Source organism: Rutidosis leptorrhynchoides, chromosome 11 (assembly GCF_046630445.1).
Source record: "Rutidosis leptorrhynchoides isolate AG116_Rl617_1_P2 chromosome 11, CSIRO_AGI_Rlap_v1, whole genome shotgun sequence".
Taxonomy (NCBI): Eukaryota; Viridiplantae; Streptophyta; class Magnoliopsida; order Asterales; family Asteraceae; genus Rutidosis; species Rutidosis leptorrhynchoides.
The window spans coordinates 355811032-355832393 of record NC_092343.1 but is presented as its reverse complement, the minus strand read 5'-3'; positions in this window follow the sequence as shown (position 1 = coordinate 355832393).

Sequence of the window (21362 nt, the reverse complement as noted above, 5' to 3'; positions counted from 1 at the left end):
TTTGATTTAGATAAAATTATCGTTCTTATTATTCTTATCATTATTATTATTATTAAAAATATCGTTAGTATTAAAAATTATCATTTTAACAAAAATTATCATTTGAATAGAAATGTCATTGTTACTATAAAATATTATTATTATTATTATAAAATGGTTATTTTAAAGTATCGTAAATATTAAAGTTATCATAACTAGAATTATCATTTTATCATAATATCATTTTTTTAGTAAATATAAATATTGATATTTTTATTAATAGAATAATAATAATTATTATTACAAAATAATACAACACTTACTTATTATTATTATCAATGTTATTTTATCTAATAAAAATGTAATACAAATAACATAATTACCTTAATAAAACCTATCAAAACATTTTTATGATATACAATGAACTTTATAAATTTTATTATCTAAGATATATAAAAGTATATTTTTATATAAAGTTTTATTTATTAATAAATGAATTATATTATTTACTCTAATAAATCTTTTAAAAATATTTAAAATATAAAACGATGATATTTAAGCTATATAATAATCATTCTGGAAATCATTTTGAGTCAAATTAACTTTTGTTAACTTTTGCATAATAGTCTCGAGCATTAGGATTGTGGTACACTATGACTTGACCTAATTTGTTAAGACAATTATTGACCAACATATAAATATACATAATTATTTTAGGTTCGTGAATCCGAGGCCAACCCTACTTTTGTTCAATGTCGTTATATGTATTTTTACTACAAAATACAGTATGGTGAGTTTCATTTGCCTTTTTACCCTTTATATTTTTGGGACTGAGAATACATGCGCTTTTATAAATGTTTGACGAAATAGACACAAGTAATTGAAACTACATTCTATGGTTGAATTATCGAAATCGAATATGCCCCTTTTTATTAAAGTCTGGTAATCTAAGAATTAGGGAACAGACACCCTAATTGACGCGAATCCTAAAGATAGATCTATTGGGCCTAACAAACCCCATCCAAAGTACTGGATGCTTTAGTACTTCGAAATTTATATCATGTCCGAAGGAGGATCCCGGAATGATAGGGGATATTCTTATATGTATCTAGTTAATGTCGGTTACCAGGTGTTCACCATATGAATGATTATTTTTATCTATATGCATGGGACGTATATTTATGAGAACTGGAAATGAAATTCTTGTGGTCTATTAAAATGATGGAAATAAATGATTATGATAAACTAATGAACTCACCAACCTTTTGGTTGACACTTTAAAGCATGTTCATTCTCAGGTGTTAAAGAAATCTTCCGCTGTGCATTTGCTCATTTTAAAGATATTAGTTGGAGTCTTTCATAGCATATTTCGAAGAACGTTGCATTCTAGTCATTGAGTTCATCAAAGATTATTATTAAATTAATTTATAGTTGGATAGTGGATATTATGAAATGGTATGCATGCCTGTAAATTTTCGATGTAAAGAAAGATTGTCTTTTAAAAACGAATGCAATGTTTGTAAAATGTATCATATAGAGGTCAAATACCTCGCAATGTAATCAACTATTGTGAATCGTTTATAATGTATATGAACGAGTCCTTTCATAAGTTACACTGTAAATTCTTCAATTCAAATTCAACAGTCATCAACAATACTGCTCAAATCCACATATATACGTATCTGTTCAACAAAGAATAACTATTTTCATTCAAATTCAATTTCATATTCGGATTTTGACCGATTAGAATTCAAGTCAAGATTTGACAAGTGGCATAATGAAGAAAATAATGGACAAAATAAAATTGATTAGTAACCAATTATTTAACTACGTAAAAATTTAAATCTATACTAACCAAATCCTAGCTAACTGTTTCTAGCTAACTGATCCTAGCTAACTGTCCCTATACCCGTTATAACTATTTACTTATTACATTTTATTTATTGTCATTTTAATTATCGCAATTTATTTATCGCAATTTTAATTATCGCAATTTATTTATCGTAATTTTAATTATCGCAATTTATTTATCGCAATTTTAATACTCACATTTTATTTATCATCATTTAAATTACTCTTATTTACTTTACGCATTTTATTTATCGTCATTTAATTGCTGTTATTTATTTTACGCACTTTAAATATCGTCGGATAAATCGGGACACAGGTACACAATACGTCAAGATTACTTCAAAGACAATAGTTTGTACAATGGGTCACGTTACGTCTTGATTAACCAGATTATATATTGAACTATTGGACTACTAACCTTGGACAATTAAAAAGTATTAAAAGAGTAGGAAATATTAATTATAACATTTTGATTTAAAATATCGTTAATAAATTACACCTTCTACAGTCAAACATTACTTCAAGTTTGCCACTTGATTTCATCTTAAACAATCTTTTGTATCTTGACGATTATATTCTGCGATCAAATCCTTCGAAATTCTTGAAACACCTCGGATTGATAACCAATGATTCGGTTATGATAACTTTAAATGCTGATGAAGCAGCAAAACTGTAGATGGTCTTAATGGCCAAAAGTTTGATAATAAAGAATGGAGTGTTGGAAACACTCAATAGAAAATTGGTACTGGAAAACGGATTGAGCAAACTAAGAAAGAGGTTGTGGACAAACCACCAGAACTAAACCTATACTTATAGAATCCAGATGATTCAATATCTGATGAAATTTTTAGCGAATATTTTGCTCCTTACTTATTCTAAATTCTTACAGACACATTTCTTCATCATCTTCTGATCTTAAAATTTTAAGATATCATCGTATCTTTCGTTATAAATATCTTCGATATCTCTGAAGATACCTTCATAAATATCTTTGTTTGAAATTATCTATCTCCTCATGCTATCTATGTTACATCATAAAAGAAACTGTTTTAGTTTCTATCTTTTTGTAAAATTCGAGTTTGAATTACGAATGGTTTCTGGAGAACTGTAGGGAATTGAAGCATGAGTTAGTATAATATAATGGCGTCTGGCCAACGTGATTATATTACAGTAAGTCATTCTGAATTTCTAAAGGAACGTGATGATGGTTCACAAATCATACCGTCATCATGGACCATGTTACATAACTCTTTTGTTCTATTTAACCTCTAAACATATCAAGGACATAATTACTTGATAGTTCTATCTTTCCCGGATATTCTGGTAATTTGACAATACAAATCGTGCTAATACGTTCCTCTCTTCTTAGAATATTATAGTCATTCGAAACTCTATACCTACAAATTCTGGACCATTATTCGCTTGACTTGAAGTCGGGAAGAGAAAACAAAAGCATGGAGCTTCAAAATATAAATAGGAGTATAAATCACAGCAAATAGAAGATATTGTTAACCGTGGATATCAATAATTATGGAAAGACAGATGCAAGGAAGAATTATGACAAACACTACTCCAAGAACGAAGTAGAAGTAAACAGATTCCTCCGGTGGGAGTTGGAATAGAAGGATGATTGTTGCGATAGTCAGAATGAGGTCAAGGATTAGAACTGGATTAAGCATTCTCACAATCTTTTGGAATTATGAAGTGAGGAAGAAAGTATTGGAAGTGTGAAAATAATGGAACGTAAGAGGTTAATTTATAACGAAATATCAGGCATAACAATCGAGGCAGATTACCGCATTTAATTGAAGAAGATCCTAATTTCCTTAATTACCGAAGAATCGAATCTGATATAGATTCTGAATATTTTCTTAAATCCCTGGAATTCCGGAAATCCACCGTGACTTCGTCAAAATTTAAATTTCTATCTCAATCTTTTGTGACAGCTTCACTCGTACGCTTCACATAATCGAATAGTTTTATCTATATTAATCAATAATGATAAAACTTTATTTATCAGCTCATATTCGTCATGAAAATATTTTTATTGTTAGCCATGACAACCTCACTAAAATTTCAGGACAAAATTTCTTTAACGAGTAGGTACTGTCACGACCTGAAAAATTTCGACTAATTTTAAATCAAACTCTCGATACGATTTAATATTTTGACACAATAAGCAAAGTCTGTTAGGTTGAGTCTCAAAAATTTTGAACTGTTTCATATATTCAATTGACCTTCGACAATTCCCGACGATTCACGAACAATTACTTGTAAGCAGATACATATATATTATATATATATATATATATATATATATATATATATATATATATATATATATATATATATATATATATATATATATATATATATATATATATATATATAGGGGCAGGATCAATGGGGAAGTAACCAATCGGGGGGAAGCGGGGGAAGCAAAAAATTTTATTTTTTTCGTTTTTTTTGAAATTTTTTTTCGGCATCAAGATCACACGAAAGTATGAACATTTAGAAGAGACACTTCGTGATGAATGTTATTATTTAGGCGGAAAAACGATCGACAAAAATAACATTCAAGATAATATTGTTCGTGAAGAATATAAACGTTTTTTTTCTTCATGTTTTGTGAAGTAAAATTTAGCCCGATTTAGAGTTTAGGGTTTAGGGTTTGGTGTTTTGGGTTTATTCCATAAACCCAAAACATCAAACCCTAAACCCTAAACCCTAAATCCTAAACCCTAAACTCTAAACCGTTCGTGTTAAAAACTCAATCTAAATCCTAAATCTAAACCCTAAATCTAAACCCTAAACCCTAAATTTCTAAACCCTAATATCTAAACCCTATAAACCCTAATATCTAAACCCTAATATCTAAACCACAATAGCTAAAACCTCAAAATACGCTCAAAAAACACGATAATTGTTATATATTACGTCTTCGAGCGTTTTCCCGCCAAAATAATAACATTTATCACAAAGTGTCTCTACTAAATGTTCATATTTTCATCTCATCTATAATGTTCGTGAACAAAGTTTTTTCAAAAAATGAAAAAAAAATAAAAGTTTTTGCTTCCCCCCGCTTCCCCCCTAATGGTTACTTCCCTCTTGATCCTACCACTATATATATATATATATATATATATATATATATATATATATATATATATATATATATATATATATATATATATAAATAATAATTTGAAATATATTATGTTAGAATTAACTATGTAAAATAAAATGATATATAATAATTATTATTGAATAAATTTATATAGTTTCGAATTCATTTAGTAAACGATAGAAGCACTCGTTATCATTCAATAATTATTTAAACAAGTTAAATTTCAACTTATGTGATTTTAAAAATAAACGGTGATCCGAAAATAAGTTATATCAATTTTAGCTTTATTAAAAATATATTTAGAATCTATTTGATTAATTTTAAAAATATTTAATTTTGAGTTGAGATTGAGCTCGAATGACAGGTCAATTTTTATGATGGACATTAAACAAGTCTAAATACGAATTCATGATGAGATAAAGATAAATGTTGATCCATAATTAAGTTATATAAGATTTAGGATTATTAAGAATAATTTTACTATGATGAGTTGAGTTTTAATAATCCGTACATAATACTTGAAACTACAAATAAATATTAGACGAACCTTTTTGATCAGGTTTTAAACAATTAATGACCAGAATAAATAAATAGACTTAATTTAAAATTTTGGAATTTTTAGGAACACTTTTATATTTCAACTGTTTAGCAGTGGACATGAAATAATATTAATATAAATGAGTGTCGGTAATAAAATGCCAAGGTTTATGGCTGATGTACTGTATCATGATTCTTTCAACCATGTTTATAGTTTATAGATATATTATATTATATTTATAACTTTAGTTAATAAATATCTATCTGATATATATATATATATATATATATATATATATATATATATATATATATATATATATATATATATATATATATATATATATATATATGGATACATGTACTAGAGAGATAGATATATCCCTTCTTATTTGTTCCTGGTAAACCACATAAACCACCATCATCCTTGAAAACTCACGACCATCTCTGACCTCTCTTCTCTTTCAACCACCTTCCATCCATCACCATGAACACCCATCAACCATCGTAAGATTCCACCACCAAACAACTATGATGGATGCGTTGACTTTTCTCCTGTTTAAATCGAAAACACCTCACCAACACTTAGTGTATTTTGTTCTCATTTCTCTTGGGTTTCGTTGCAAGTATAACCCAGCTAAAAAGCTTTTCTATTCGATCACCATTTTATCATCACTATCATGAAAAACACACTAACTTGATCCGTCACGGGCTTTCTAATTATGTTCGATCCATAAACAGAAACCACTCTCAACATTAAACCTTCGAACAATCACCAAAGCCTTCTATTTCCTGCTACAGTTTCGACTAGCTGTTGCTGTCCACCTCGGTTCTTTTTTTAACCTCTACCATGAAACCCATTTGTAAACTACTGTAGCAGCTGGGTTCTTTTTTTTCTGTTTCTAATATTCGAACACCCAAACATCAAACACCTGCACTTCTGTTTCTTGCTTCTGTTATGAACCGTCACCCCAAACCTCCATTTAAACTGATTCTGTCACACAATTTTACTGCTACTGCAGCTATAGTTCGTTGTTTACTATTTCTATTTGAACACCAAGAGCACCACACGCCACTCATCAACTATAGTTAACTGTTACTTCGCTGTTCTGTTACTTCTGTGAGCAACTACCTACTGCAACTAGTGTAGTGACCCGAACTTTTCCATGTTTATATATTTTAATTGAGATTGATATTTACATGATTAAATGTTTCCAACATGTTAAGCAATCAAACTTGTTAAGACTTGATTAATTGAAATAGGTTTCATATAGACAATTGACCACCCAAGTTGACCGGTGATTCACGAACGTTAAAACTTGTAAAAACTATACGATGACATATATATGGTTATATATATAGTTAACATGATTTTATTATAAGTATGTATCTCATTAGGTATTTTAACAATGAGTTATATACATAAAAATGAGACTATTAATTTAAGAAACTCGAAAACGATATATATAACGATTATCGTTATAACAACGTCTTACTAGGTACATATGAATCATATTAAGATATTGATACACTTGGTTAATTATGTTAAATGATAAGTAAATATATTGTTAAGTGTATTAACAATGAAATACATATGTAAAAATAAGACTACTAACTTAATGATTTCGAAACGAGACATATATGTAACGATTATCGTTGTAACGACATTTAACTGTATATATATCATACTAAGATATATTATATATCATAATATCATGATAATATAACAATTTAACATCTCATTTGTTATAATAAACAATAGGTTAACAACATTCAACAAGATCGTTAACCTCAAGGTTTCAAAACAATATTTACATGTAACGACTAACGATGACTTAACGACTCAGTTAAAATGTATATACATGTAGTGTTTTAATATGTATTCATACAATTTTGAAAGACTTCAAGACACTTATCAAAATACTTCTACTTAACAAAAATGCTTACAATTACATCCTCGTTCAGTTTCATCAACAATTCTACTCGTATGCACCCGTATTCGTACTCGTACAATACACAGCTTTTAGATGTATGTACTATTGGTATATACACTCCAATGATTAGCTCTTAGCAGCTCATGTGAGTTACCTAACACATGTGGGAACCATCATTTGGCAACTAGCATGAAATATCTCATAAAATTACAAAAATATGAGTAATCATTCATGACTTACTTACATGAAAACAAAATTACATATCCTTTATATCTAATCCATACACCAACGACCAAAAACACCTACAAAAACTTTCATTCTTCAATTTTCTTCATCTAATTGATCTCTCTCAAGTTCTATCTTCAAGTTCTAAGTGTTCTTCATAAATTCTACAAGTTCTAGTTACATAAAATCAAGAATACTTTCAAGTTTGCTAGCTCACATCCAATCTTGTAAGGTGATCATCCAACCTCAAGAAATCTTTGTTTCTTACAGTAGGTTATCATTCTAATACAAGGTAATAATCATATTCAAACTTTGGTTCAATTTCTATAACTATAACAATCTTATTTCGAGTGGAAATCTTACTTGAAATTGTTTTCGTGTCATGATTCTGCTTCAAGAACTTTCAAGCCATCCAAGGATCCTTTGAAGCTAGATCTATTTTTCTCATTTCCAGTAGGTTTATCCAAGGAACTTGAGGTAGTAATGATGTTCATAACATCATTCGATTCATACATATAAAGCTATCTTATTGGAAGGTTTAAACTTGTAATCACTAGAACATAGTTTAGTTAATTCTAAACTTGTTCGCAAATAAAAGTTAATCCTTCTAACTTGACTTTTAAAATCAACTAAACACATGTTCTATATCTATATGATATGCTAACTTAATGATTTAAAACCTGGAAACACGAAAAACACCGTAAAACCGGATTTACGCCGTCGTAGTAACACCGCGGGCTGTTTTGGGTTAGTTAATTAAAAACTATGATAAACTTTGATTTAAAAGTAGTTATTCTGGGAAAATGATTTTTATTATGAACATGAAACTATATCCAAAAATTATGGTTAAACTCAAAGTGGAAGTATGTTTTCTAAAATGGTCATCTAGACGTCGTTCTTTCGACTGAAATGACTACCTTTACAAAAACGACTTGTAACTTATTTTTCCGACTATAAACCTATATTTTTTCTGTTTAGATTCATAAAATAGAGTTCAATATGAAACCATAGCAATTTGATTCACTCAAAACGGATTTAAAATGAAGAAGTTATGGGTAAAACAAGATTGGATAATTTTTCTCATTTTAGCTACGTGAAAATTGGTAACAAATCTATTCCAACCATAACTTAATCAACTTGTATTGTATATTATGTAATCTTGAGATACCATAGACACGTATACAATGTTTCGACCTATCATGTCGACACATCTATATATATTTCGGAACAACCATAGACACTCTATATGTGAATGTTGGAGTTAGCTATACAGGGTTGAGGTTGATTCCAAAATATATATAGTTTGAGTTGTGATCAATACTGAGATACGTATACACTGGGTCGTGGATTGATTCAAGATAATATTTATCGATTTATTTCTGTACATCTAACTGTGGACAACTAGTTGTAGGTTACTAACGAGGACAGCTGACTTAATAAACTTAAAACATCAAAATATATTAAAAGTGTTGTAAATATATTTTGAACATACTTTGATATATATGTATATATTGTTATAGGTTCGTGAATCAACCAGTGGCCAAGTCTTACTTCCCGACGAAGTAAAAATCTGTGAAAGTGAGTTATAGTCCCACTTTTAAAATCTAATATTTTTGGGATGAGAATACATGCAGGTTTTATAAATGATTTACAAAATAGACACAAGTACGTGAAACTACATTCTATGGTTGAATTATCGAAATCGAATATGCCCCTTTTTATTAAGTCTGGTAATCTAAGAATTAGGGAACAGACACCCTAATTGACGCGAATCCTAAAGATAGATCTATTGGATCTAACAAACCCCATCCAAAGTACCGGATGCTTTAGTACTTCGAAATTTATATCATATCCGAAGGGTGTCCCGGAATGATGGGGATATTCTTATATATGCATCTTGTTAATATCGGTTACCAGGTGTTCACCATATGAATGCTTTTTTTCTCTATGGATGGGATGTGTATTGAAATATGAAATCTTGTGATCTATTGTTACGATTTGATATATATAGGTTAAACCTATAACTCACCAACATTTTTGTTGACATTTTAAAGCATGTTTATTCTCAGGTGAATACTAAGAGCTTCCGCTGTTGCATACTAAAATAAGGACAAGATTTGGAGTCCATGTTTGTATGATATTGTGTAAAAACTGCATTCAAGAAACATATGTCGATGTAATATATTTCTATTGTAAACCATTATGTAATGGTCGTGTGTAAACAGTATATTTTAGATTATCATTATTTGATAATCTACGTAATGCTTTTGAAACCTTTATTGATAAAATAAAGGTTATGGTTGTTTTAAAAATGAATGCAGTCTTTGAAAAACGTCTCATATAGAGGTCAAAACCTCGTAACGAAATCAATTAATATGGAACGTTTATAATCAATATGAACGGGACATTTCAGTTGGTATCCGAGCATTGGTCTTAGAGAACCAGAATTTTGTATTAGTGTGTCTTATCAAGTTTGTTAGGATGCATTAGTGAGTCTGGACTTCGACCGTGTTTACTTGAAAAATGATTGCTTAACAAATTTTGTTGGAAACTATATATTTTAAACATGTGAATATTATGTGATATATTAATCTCTTAACGCGTTTGATATTATGTGATAGATGTCTACCTCTAGAACAAGTCCCATTGACTCACCTAATAATAATGAAGAGTCAAATGTAAATTGGAATGATTCATGGACTGATTCACAAGTTCCCGAAGAGGAACCGGAAGAAGAGTCGGAACCGGAAGAAGAATCAGAACCGGAAGAAGAATCGGAACCGGATGAAGAAATAGAACCGGTGGGGGAAATAATAAAACGGTTAAGTAAAAGAAAATCCTCAACCAACTGACCAAGATTAATTATGGTCAATGGTGTTTCCGCCAAGGAAGCAAAATATTGGGAGGATTACCAATTCTCCGATGAATCGGATTCCGACGAGAATTTCGATGATGTTATAGAAATTACCCCAACTGAATTTAAAAAGGCAAAAGAAAATAATAAGGGAAAAGGTATAAAAATAGAGAAATCTAATTCCAACCCCGATGAACTTTATATGTATCGTCAACCCCCGAAGTCCTTAAGTTGTAACAATGACCCGGGAACCTCTAAACCACCAGGTTTTTCTAAACCAATGTGGAAAACGACGGCTCGTATTAGGGGAACATCATATATCCCTAGAAACTTGGCAAAACGAACCAAAACCGAAGAAGAAACAAGCGAGTCGGAATAAGATAGTTGTATTCGTGTGGTGTAATATATGTAATATAGTGTGCTTATGCTTTATGATATATGTAAAAATTGCTTGTATTAATAAGTATTTTTTTATGAATCTAACTCTTGTCTATTTTACAGTATAAAAACACAAAATGGATAGACAATCCAATATTTTAAGAGACCTATCCGGAGACATGATTGCTGAAATCTTGTCTAGAGTCGGTCAGAATTCTTCGGCACAACTATTTAAGGCGAGATCAGTTTGTAAGACATTCGAAGAACGTTCCAAGAATGCCTTGGTTTATAAAAGGCTTTCGTTCGAAAGATGGGGGATATCACATTGGGAAATCCATAAGTTACGATGTGTTTACTTTGATGCATATATTGCGGGGAACCCAAATGCTATTTTACGCAATGGGTTAAGAAATTATTTTGACTCAATACATCCAAATATTGGACTTCGTGATTTAGAAAAAGCGGCTAACATGCAACATAAAGAAGCATGTTATGCTTACGGATTAGTAATGTTCGCTTCTCACCAAAGTGAGAACAAGAACATCGGGCTATAACTATTAAACAAAACGTTCCCACAAGTGACGGAGTCGGTAATTGGGGTAAGAAATTAGGTTTTTAGATTGTTATGGGACTGTTGGACATTACGTAACCCTCGTCCCTTTGACGACGTTACAACACGCTGTCTTATCAACGGCCATAACGGTTATGTTCCACAAGACCAATGATGGGAAGTAGTCCTAGTAAAACCAGAATGCATGACTTGTTTCTGGACGTATGAATTACGTGTCTTTATTGCCTTTGCTGAACGACTTGTGTACTAGCTAGAATTATCTTCACAACTATCTTGTATCAAAGTTATTGTGTGCTATATTTCATGCTTTATGTAAAATAAGCGGTATTGTAAGATTGTAAAATATTGTATAAAAGTTTGAACGCGAAATATTATTACAATCAGTTTTTCATATAGAATTGTAGTATTTGAATTGTATATTAGCTACTAAGTATGAACTTAACGGGTAGGTACTACCCGAATTTAAACTTATAAAATGCTAATATGAAGAAAAAGCTTTTATAAATGAGTTCATATTATGCTACGAAATACTATTAACTACTCTTAATATTCTGTATGATTAACTTGTTCCATTTGACTATTGATATTGCATATTTTACATACGTTTATCTTAGCAATATCCTTCATATTTTGGTCCTTTGGATACGGTTTGGAGATGATTTAATGGTATTTGTGAAGATTCAAGTTTAAGAGCTACAAAGATGATAAAGTTAGATATTTAAGCGTTTTAGGACTGGGAATTAAGTGATTCAAAAGGTTAGACGACCGAAATTCATAAAGCCATAACTTTTTATTTTGTGTTCCTGCTATTCGGACTGAGTTGCGAGATAGAGACATAAGGATGGATGGACATTAAAATAAAATAATGGGCTACTTTAAGTGAGAATGGATTTGTTAAATCATGGGCTCGGTGGTCTACAGAGACAAATTAACTTCAATTATTGGGCCATTTCATTCGTTTGATTAAGTGTGTCTCGTGGAACAAATGAATTTTATTATACTCCGTATATAAATATAAATACAGTTGGTCAAAGAACTAGGTAGGGTTTTTATTTTGGTGTGCAGCCGTGGACCCCTCTTGGGGGTTGTTTTCTGTCGCAAGCCAACGAGGAGAAAAAGAAAAGAGTGTTGTTCTTGTGTGCAAGCCGTGGGACCCACATCTCTTGGGGCTATTATTTTCGTGAGCCAACAGCAAAGGAAAGAAATAAGTTTGGTCATAGCAAGCCGTGGGACCCACCTTAGAGGTTATTAGTTTTGTGCCTTGCAAAAAGAAAGAAAAAAGGGTGTGTTTTGTTTTGCTTCTGATTGATCACGTGGATACAAGAGAAAAGGAGGTCACAAACTCACAATTTGTTTTGATTTTTATCATTCACTTTTGAGTATTTTTATTTAACTCATACTTTTTGATAATTGTTTACACAACATATATTTTTGCTAGTTAAATTTTATTATTCATGTCTATGTGAATGATAATTTATTTATGCATTAATGATTTATGTTTGTGCACAATATATATATATATATATATATATATATATATATATATATATATATATATATATATAATTGTTATGAGCTAAATTTAATTATGTTCATCTAGATTAATAACTTTAGTGTTGGATGATTTCTTTTATAGTTATATGATTTTTTTTCATGATAAATTAGAGTTTTGATAAAGAACCGCATTTGTGGGTGTTGATGTATGTTATGAGATTGATTAGTGTACTTGTTTGGACAAAAGGGAACCCTGTTTCAATTTAGTGCATTAATTTCCAATTGATTTGTCTTAATTAATTGGGTGCTTACTGGACCAAGGGGGTAAATTGGGTAACATATGTTGAACAAAACAGGGGTGAATTGTGTGGAGCGAACGCGTAACCAATTTAATCTAAATCTCTAAATTAATTAATTACTTAGTCACAAGCAACGAGGTCTTTGGTGAGAGGGAACCCTAAGCCGATAAATCCTAGCTTGAGTGTTCGTAAAAGAGAACTCTAAACGAACCGACTTAATAATTACATGCATTTTATCACTATAACTTGTGCTTAATACTATATCATCCGACACTGAGGGTAAAAGATCTAGGTGAACATTTCTTTGTCTATTGAATTCAAAACTATCTTTAATTTGTTTGTTGAGTCTGCATTTATTTTCTATAAACTTAAAAACACAAAAAAAATATTGTCTTTATATTTAAATCTATCTTGATTGGTTAATCGTTAAATAACCAAAACCCAATATCTCGTTATTTCTTTTATTTCTTGTTTGTTAATTATACTTAGTTTATAATCTTGAATTGAGTTGAACTGTCCTTGGAACGATCTTGGATTTTACCAATATCTATACTGCTACACGATCGGGTACACTGCCCGTTAGTGTGTAATCTTTTAATAACTGGTATTTTTCATTGATAAATAATATACACGATTTTACACATCAAGTTTTTGGCGCCGCTGCCGGGGACAGTTTTGTTAATTTGAGTTTGTTTACTATTTTGTAATTACTTTTGTTTTTATAGTATAGATTTTTTTTTCTAGAGTCGGTGCTTTTATTCTTTTCTTTGTTTTTGTCAGTTGCAGGAAAATGCTTAATTGTTGGAGCCATTTAGACGATGAAATTAACAAGATGGTCAGATTAAATGAAGAAAGTAACCGATTTTATGATCAAATGAACAAAGAGATGGAGGCATCCCGTGAGAACTTGAATCAAAGATGTAGATGGTTATATGGTCTTCAGGATGAGCAACTAAGCATTGTAACCACGAGTTTTGGGAATGAAATTGTAGAGGATGTTGTTGAACAAAATGATCAAAATTCCAACTTAGAGGATATGATGTGTAAGTTTATTGCCACTCAAACAGAGTTTATTGCATCTCAAACACAAAATAATGAGAGGTATGCACAAATGTTTAGAGATCAGGATCTATCCATTCAAAATTTAGAGCGACAGATAAGCAACCTAACACAGGTGTTGGTTCATATTCTGAGTGAGCAAGAGTGTACGGGTATTGGGGACGATTTGATGATACGTGAAGTTGATCAAAAGCCTATCCCTATAGACACACATTCCGAGTTATTGATAGATTTCCCAGAATTGCAGGATTTACATACTTGTTCATTTATTGGTGAGGAAGAGGTTGATATGGTTGATGAAAAAGATTTGTTGGTTGTTCTTATTGCTAATGGTTATAAGCCTACAACTGAAGAATTGAAGGAATTGAAGTTAGAGGTTGAGTCCCATTCCATAGTTGAGATTCAGAGCGAGTCCACACTTATTCCAGAGGATTTCGTTATTGATGAAAGTAATGGTTCATTTTTGGGTGGATATCACAGTGTGTATAGCATGGGAAAGACGATCTATAGTGACCCGTTTGCTGTGAGCATGGACATGGGGGACATTCGGGTGTCCCAAGCTGATTTTAAGGGTGACGCATTTTCGAATATTCGGGTTAGTGTGAAGTGTTTAAGGGATGAGACAACAGGATTATTGGACATTATATTTACTACTCGAGGTGTTAACAACTGGTTGACAATGCTGATTCGTGGAACATACTCTATTGATTTCTCGTATCGTCAGCTAAGTGTGGGTGATTCAGACCCCACTAAAGGCTGATTATGGGGGTTGAGTCGGGTGCACGACTCGATGAAATGCACCATTTTTATAGAGTATTGTATATTTGTTTGGATTCATTGCAGGTACTTTTGATGATGAACATCGCGTGATACCTATTGTGGAATGTCATTAAGTGCAGGCCGGTCTGTCACTAGCATTCCGCGGTTCATGATTGTAATTGGCAAGTTTTATCTTACTTCTCCTTTTACCCTTCTGAATTTACTCTATTTTTGATCTCAAGTAATGGGGACATTACTTGATCTCAAGTGTGGGGTGGGGATGTAAATTCTTGCGGGTTGGTTAAATATTTGTTTAAAACATGAGTGTGATTTACATATGGCTTGGTATTTTGAACTTTAAAAAGAGTGAAACATCACTTTTTAGGCCATTTTTGGGGAATTTTAAAATTTTTATGGTTTAATTTGTGATTTCAAAGAAGCCAAAATCTTAAGCTATGAACATTAGCAAGTTGTTACCCTTGAATTGACGAGTATAAAATGACATTTCCTGTATTCTTTCCGCCCTACTCCGACACCGGGATTAGTTGGCTCGAAAATTATACTTGTTCCGTGTCGTTTTCCAAAACCCAGGAAAACTGTGGGTGACACTAGCCTTAACCGAACCACGTTCATTACCATTGAATGTGAAATCCTATTAATTCTTCAGAATTCAATAGTAGGTCACCTGTACCAAAACGGGTGTCAACCGTATGAACGGTGATTGGATCGTGTGGTCGAAACCTGATCATGCGCTAGATCAAAAACTTAAACAGGGCGATCCTCATTGTTTCTCCTAACAAGGACAATGTTGCACCCGACCACTTTATTCAACCACACAGGATGTATCCATTCCATCCTAAAGGGAGTCAAGTCTCCCGAACGACACACTTGCTGATTTATTTCAGAAGTTGTAGTCCAGACCAGTTGTAGGGTGACGAAAAGTCTTGAAAAGTCATTGCTAAAATCGACTGGAAATCTACCAGGCCTCAACATCAAACAGGGAAACTGGTAGTCAAAGCTTATCTCAATGAGGGAGATTTGCTAGCCAAATGGGAAGCGCACCATGATACACAAAATGTCAGTGATTGATCAGATTCCCAGTGGATAACCTCCGAAAAGGTAATATATCAGCTTTTAAGTCTGATGAACCTCAATCTTTATGGTTGACTTAACGGATTAGATGATTACCTCATAATTATCGATGATATCCGGACGTAATGTGTATCCTCCTAAGCACATTATTTTCTTACCGACATCTCACGATGTTAGGTACTGTGGGAGGCTTGGCTTGACCAATTGCGGGGTAGCCCATGCGTTCTTTTTGGCACATGCGTTCGATTGTTATATCTTTGGTGTTTGGCTCCCACTTGATTTTCGATTTCTTTGAAGACTATATATTATGGATCGAGATTCTCTACCTCATTATTATGGTACGCTATTCGAGACTATCTTTGGTTACTTTATTCATTACATATTGCTTGAGGTTTGGGAATGTATTGTTTTGGAAATGCAAGTGGGAGTCATGGTTGATATCTACTCCAAATCCGTGCCCACGCTAGTTTGCTTGTTTTGTTGGTTGTTCGTTTGATTCTACATACACTTTTGAAGATGTTATTATATGTTAGAAGATTATTTTCGAGTCGGATTTGCTTGAAGACAAGCAAGACTCTAGTGTGGGGTGATTTGATATTGCATATTTTACATACGTTTATCTTAGCAATATCCTTCATATTTTGGTCATTTGGATACGGTTTGGAGATGATTTGATGGTATTTGTGAAGATTCAAGTTTAAGAGCTACAAAGATGATAAAGTTAGATATTTAAGCGTTTTAGGACTGGGAATTAAGTGATTCAAAAGGTTAGACGACCGAAATTCATAAAGCCATAACTTTTATTTTTGTGTTCCTGCTATTCGGACTGAGTTGCGAGATAGAGACATAAGGATGGATGGACATTAAAATAAAATAATGGGCTACTTTAAGTGAGAATGGATTTGTTAAATCATGGGCTCGGTGGTCTACAGAGACAAATTAACTTCAATTATTGGGCCATTTCATTCGTTTGATTAAGTGTGTCTCGTGGAACAAATGAATTTTATTATACTCCGTATATAAATATAAATACAGTTGGTCAAAGAACTAGGTAGGGTTTTTATTTTGGTGTGCAGCCGTGGACCCCTCTTGGGGGTTGTTTTCTGTCGCAAGCCAACGAGGAGAAAAAGAAAAGAGTGTTGTTCTTGTGTGCAAGCCGTGGGACCCACATCTCTTGGGGCTATTATTTTCGTGAGCCAACAGCAAAGGAAAGAAATAAGTTTGGTCATAGCAAGCCGTGGGACCCACCTTAGAGGTTATTAGTTTTGTGCCTTGCAAAAAGAAAGAAAAAAGGGTGTGTTTTGTTTTGCTTCTGATTGATCACGTGGATACAAGAGAAAAGGAGGTCACAAACTCACAATTTGTTTTGATTTTTATCATTCACTTTTGATTTTGAGTATTTTTATTTAACTCATACTTTTTGATAATTGTTTACACAATATATATTTTTACTAGTTAAATTTTATTATTCATGTCTATGTGAATGATAATTTATTTATGCATTAATGATTTATGTTTGTGCACAATATATATATATATATATATATATATATATATATATATATATATATATATATATATATATATATATATATATATATATATATATATATATATAATTGTTATGAGCTAAATTTAATTATGTTCATCTAGATTAATAACCTTAGTGTTGGATGATTTCTTTTATAGTTATATGATTTTTTTTCATGATAAATTAGAGTTTTGATAAAGAACCGCATTTGTGGGTGTTGATGTATGTTATGAGATTGATTAGTGTACTTGTTTGGACAAAAGGGAACCCTGTTTCAATTTAGTGCATTAATTTCCAATTGATTTGTCTTAATTAATTGGGTGCTTACTGGACCAAGGGGGTAAATTGGGTAACATATGTTGAACAAAACAGGGGTGAATTGTGTGGAGCGAACGCGTAACCAATTTAATCTAAATCTCTAAATTAATTAATTACTTAGTCACAAGCAACGAGGTCTTTGGTGAGAGGGAACCCTAAGCCGATAAATCCTAGCTTGAGTGTTCGTAAAAGAGAACTCTAAACGAACCGACTTAGTAATTACATGCATTTTATCACTATAACTTGTGCTTAATACTATATCATCCGACACTGAGGGTAAAAGATCTAGGTGAACATTTCTTTGTCTATTGAATTCAAAACTATCTTTAATTTGTTTGTTGAGTCTGCATTTATTTTCTATAAACTTAAAAACACAAAAAAAATATTGTCTTTATATTTAAATCTATCTTGATTGGTTAATCGTTAAATAACCAAAACCAAATATCTCGTTATTTCTTTTATTTCTTGTTTGTTAATTATACTTAGTTTATAATCTTGAATTGAGTTGAACTGTCCTTGGAACGATCTTGGATTTTACCAATATCTATACTGCTACACGATCGGGTACACTGCCCGTTAGTGTGTAATCTTTTAATAACTGGTATTTTTCATTGATAAATAATATACACGATTTTACACATCAACTATTTTGAAGGAAATGGCACCGACTACTCGACACACCGTGAATATGAATGAAGAGGAATTCCGTACTTTTCTAGCTTCAAACATAGCCGCAGTACAGGCAGCGCTACATACCAACAATAACCTTGGATCTAGCAGTACAGAAAATCGTGTAGGATGCACCTACAAAGAATTCACTGCCTGCGAACCTTTGGAATTTGATGGAACCGAAGGACCGATCGGATTGAAACGGTGGACCGAGAAGGTCGAATCGGTGTTTGCCATAAGTAAGTGTACTGAAGAGGACAAAGTGAAGTACGCTACGCATACCTTCACAGGTTCTGCGTTAACATGGTGGAATACCTATCTAGAGCAAGTGGGACAAGATGATGCTTACGCACTACCGTGGTCAGCATTCAAGCACTTGATGAACGAGAAGTACCGTTCCAGAACCGAGGTCAATAAGCTCAAGACAGAACTTAGAGGGTTACGAACCCAAGGATTTGATATTACCATGTACGAAAGACGATTCACAGAATTGTGCCTATTGTGTCCGGGAGCGTTCGAAGATGAGGAAGAGAAGATCGACGCATTTGTGAAAGGATTACCGGAAAGAATCCAAGAAGATATAAGTTCACACGAGCCCGCCTCCATACAACAGGTATGTAGAATGGCTCACAAACTAGTGAACCAAATTGAGAAAGGAATTAAAGAACAGACGGCTGAAGAGGCCAATGTAAAGCAAGTCAAAAGAAAGTGGGAGGAAAACGGTGATAAGAATCACCAATACAACAACAACAGCAATTACAATAATAATCGCAACAATTATCCCAACAATCGCAACATCAATCGCAACTACAACAAACGACCTAACAACAACAACAACAACAACAACAACAACAACAACAACAACAACAACTACAACAATCATCCCAACAACAATAATAACCGCAACAACAACAACAATCAGAAGCAGCTATGCCAAAGGTGTGAAAAGTATCACTCGGGGTTCTGCACCAAATTTTGCAACAAGTGTAAAAGAAATGGTCATAGCGCGGCGAAGTGTGAGGTCTACGGACTAGGGGTTAATAGAACGAAATGAACAAATAGTGTCGGAACGAGTAATGGCGGAGCAAGTAGTGTCGGAGCAAGTTATGCCAATGTAGTTTGTTATAAATGTGGAAAACCGGGCCACATTATTAGAAATTGCCCGAACCAGGAGAACACGAATGGACAAGGCCGCGGAAGAGTTTTCAATATTAATGCGGCAGAGGCACAGGAAGACCCGGAGCTTGTTACGGGTACGTTTCTTATTGACAATAAATCTGCTTACGTTTTATTTGATTCGGGTGCGGATAGAAGCTATATGAGTAGAGATTTTTGTGCTAAATTAAGATTTCCATTGACGCCTTTGGATAGTAAATTTTTACTCGAATTAACAAATGGTAAATTAATTTCAGCAGATAATATATGTCGGAATCGAGAAATTAAACTGGGTAGCAAAATATTTAAGATTGATTTGATACCAGTAGAGTTAGGGAGTTTTGATGTAATAGTTGGCATGGACTGGCTGAAGAAAGTGAAAGCAGAGATCGTATGTTATAAAAATGCAATTCGCATTGTACGAGAAGAAGGAGAACCCTTAATGGTGTACGGAGAAAAGGGCAACATGAAGCTACATTTTATTAGTAATTTGAAGGCACAAAAACTAATAAGAAAAGGTTGCTATGCTGTTCTAGCACACGTCGAGAAAGTACAAACTGAAGAAAATAGCATCAATGATGTTCCCGTCGCAAAAGAATTTCCCGATGTATTTCCGAAAGAATTACCGGGACTACCTCCACATTGATCTGTTGAATTTCAAATAGATCTTGTACCAGAAGCTGCACCAATAGCTCGTGCTCCTTATAGACTCGCACCCAGCGAGATGAAAGAACTGCAAAGCCAACTGCAAGAACTATTAGAATGTGGTTTCATTCGACCAAGCACATCACCATGGGGAGCTCCTGTTTTATTTGTCAAGAAGAAGGATGGTACATTTAGGTTGTGTATTGACTACAGAGAGTTGAACAAACTTACCATCAAAAACCGTTATCCACTGCCGAGAATTGACGACTTATTTGATCAACTACAAGGCTCGTCGGTTTATTTGAAGATCGATTTACGTTCTGGATATCATCAAATACGAGTAAAGGAGGATGATATTCCAAAAACTGCTTTTAGGACGCGTTATGGTCATTACGAGTTTATGGTTATGCCGTTTGGATTGACTAACGCACCAGCTGTGTTCATGGACCTTATGAACCGAGTGTGTGGGCCATATCTTGACAATTTTGTTATTGTTTTCATCGATGACATACTTATTTACTCAAAGAATGATCAAGAGAACGAAGAACATTTGAGAAAAGTGCTAGAAGTATTGAGGAAAGAAAAACTGTACGCTAAGTTTTCAAAGTGTGCATTTTGGTTGGAAGAAGTTCAATTCCTCGGTCACATAGTGAACAAAGAAGGTATCCAGGTAGACCCGGCAAAGATCGAAACCGTTGGAAAGTGGGAAACCCCAAAAACTCCGAAGCATGTACGTCAATTTTTAGGACTAGCTGGTTACTACAGAAGGTTCATCCAAGACTTTTCCAGAATAGCAAAACCCTTGACTGCATTAACGCATAAAGGGAATAAATTTGAATGGAATGATGAACAAGAGAAAGTGTTTCAGTTATTGAAGAAAAAGCT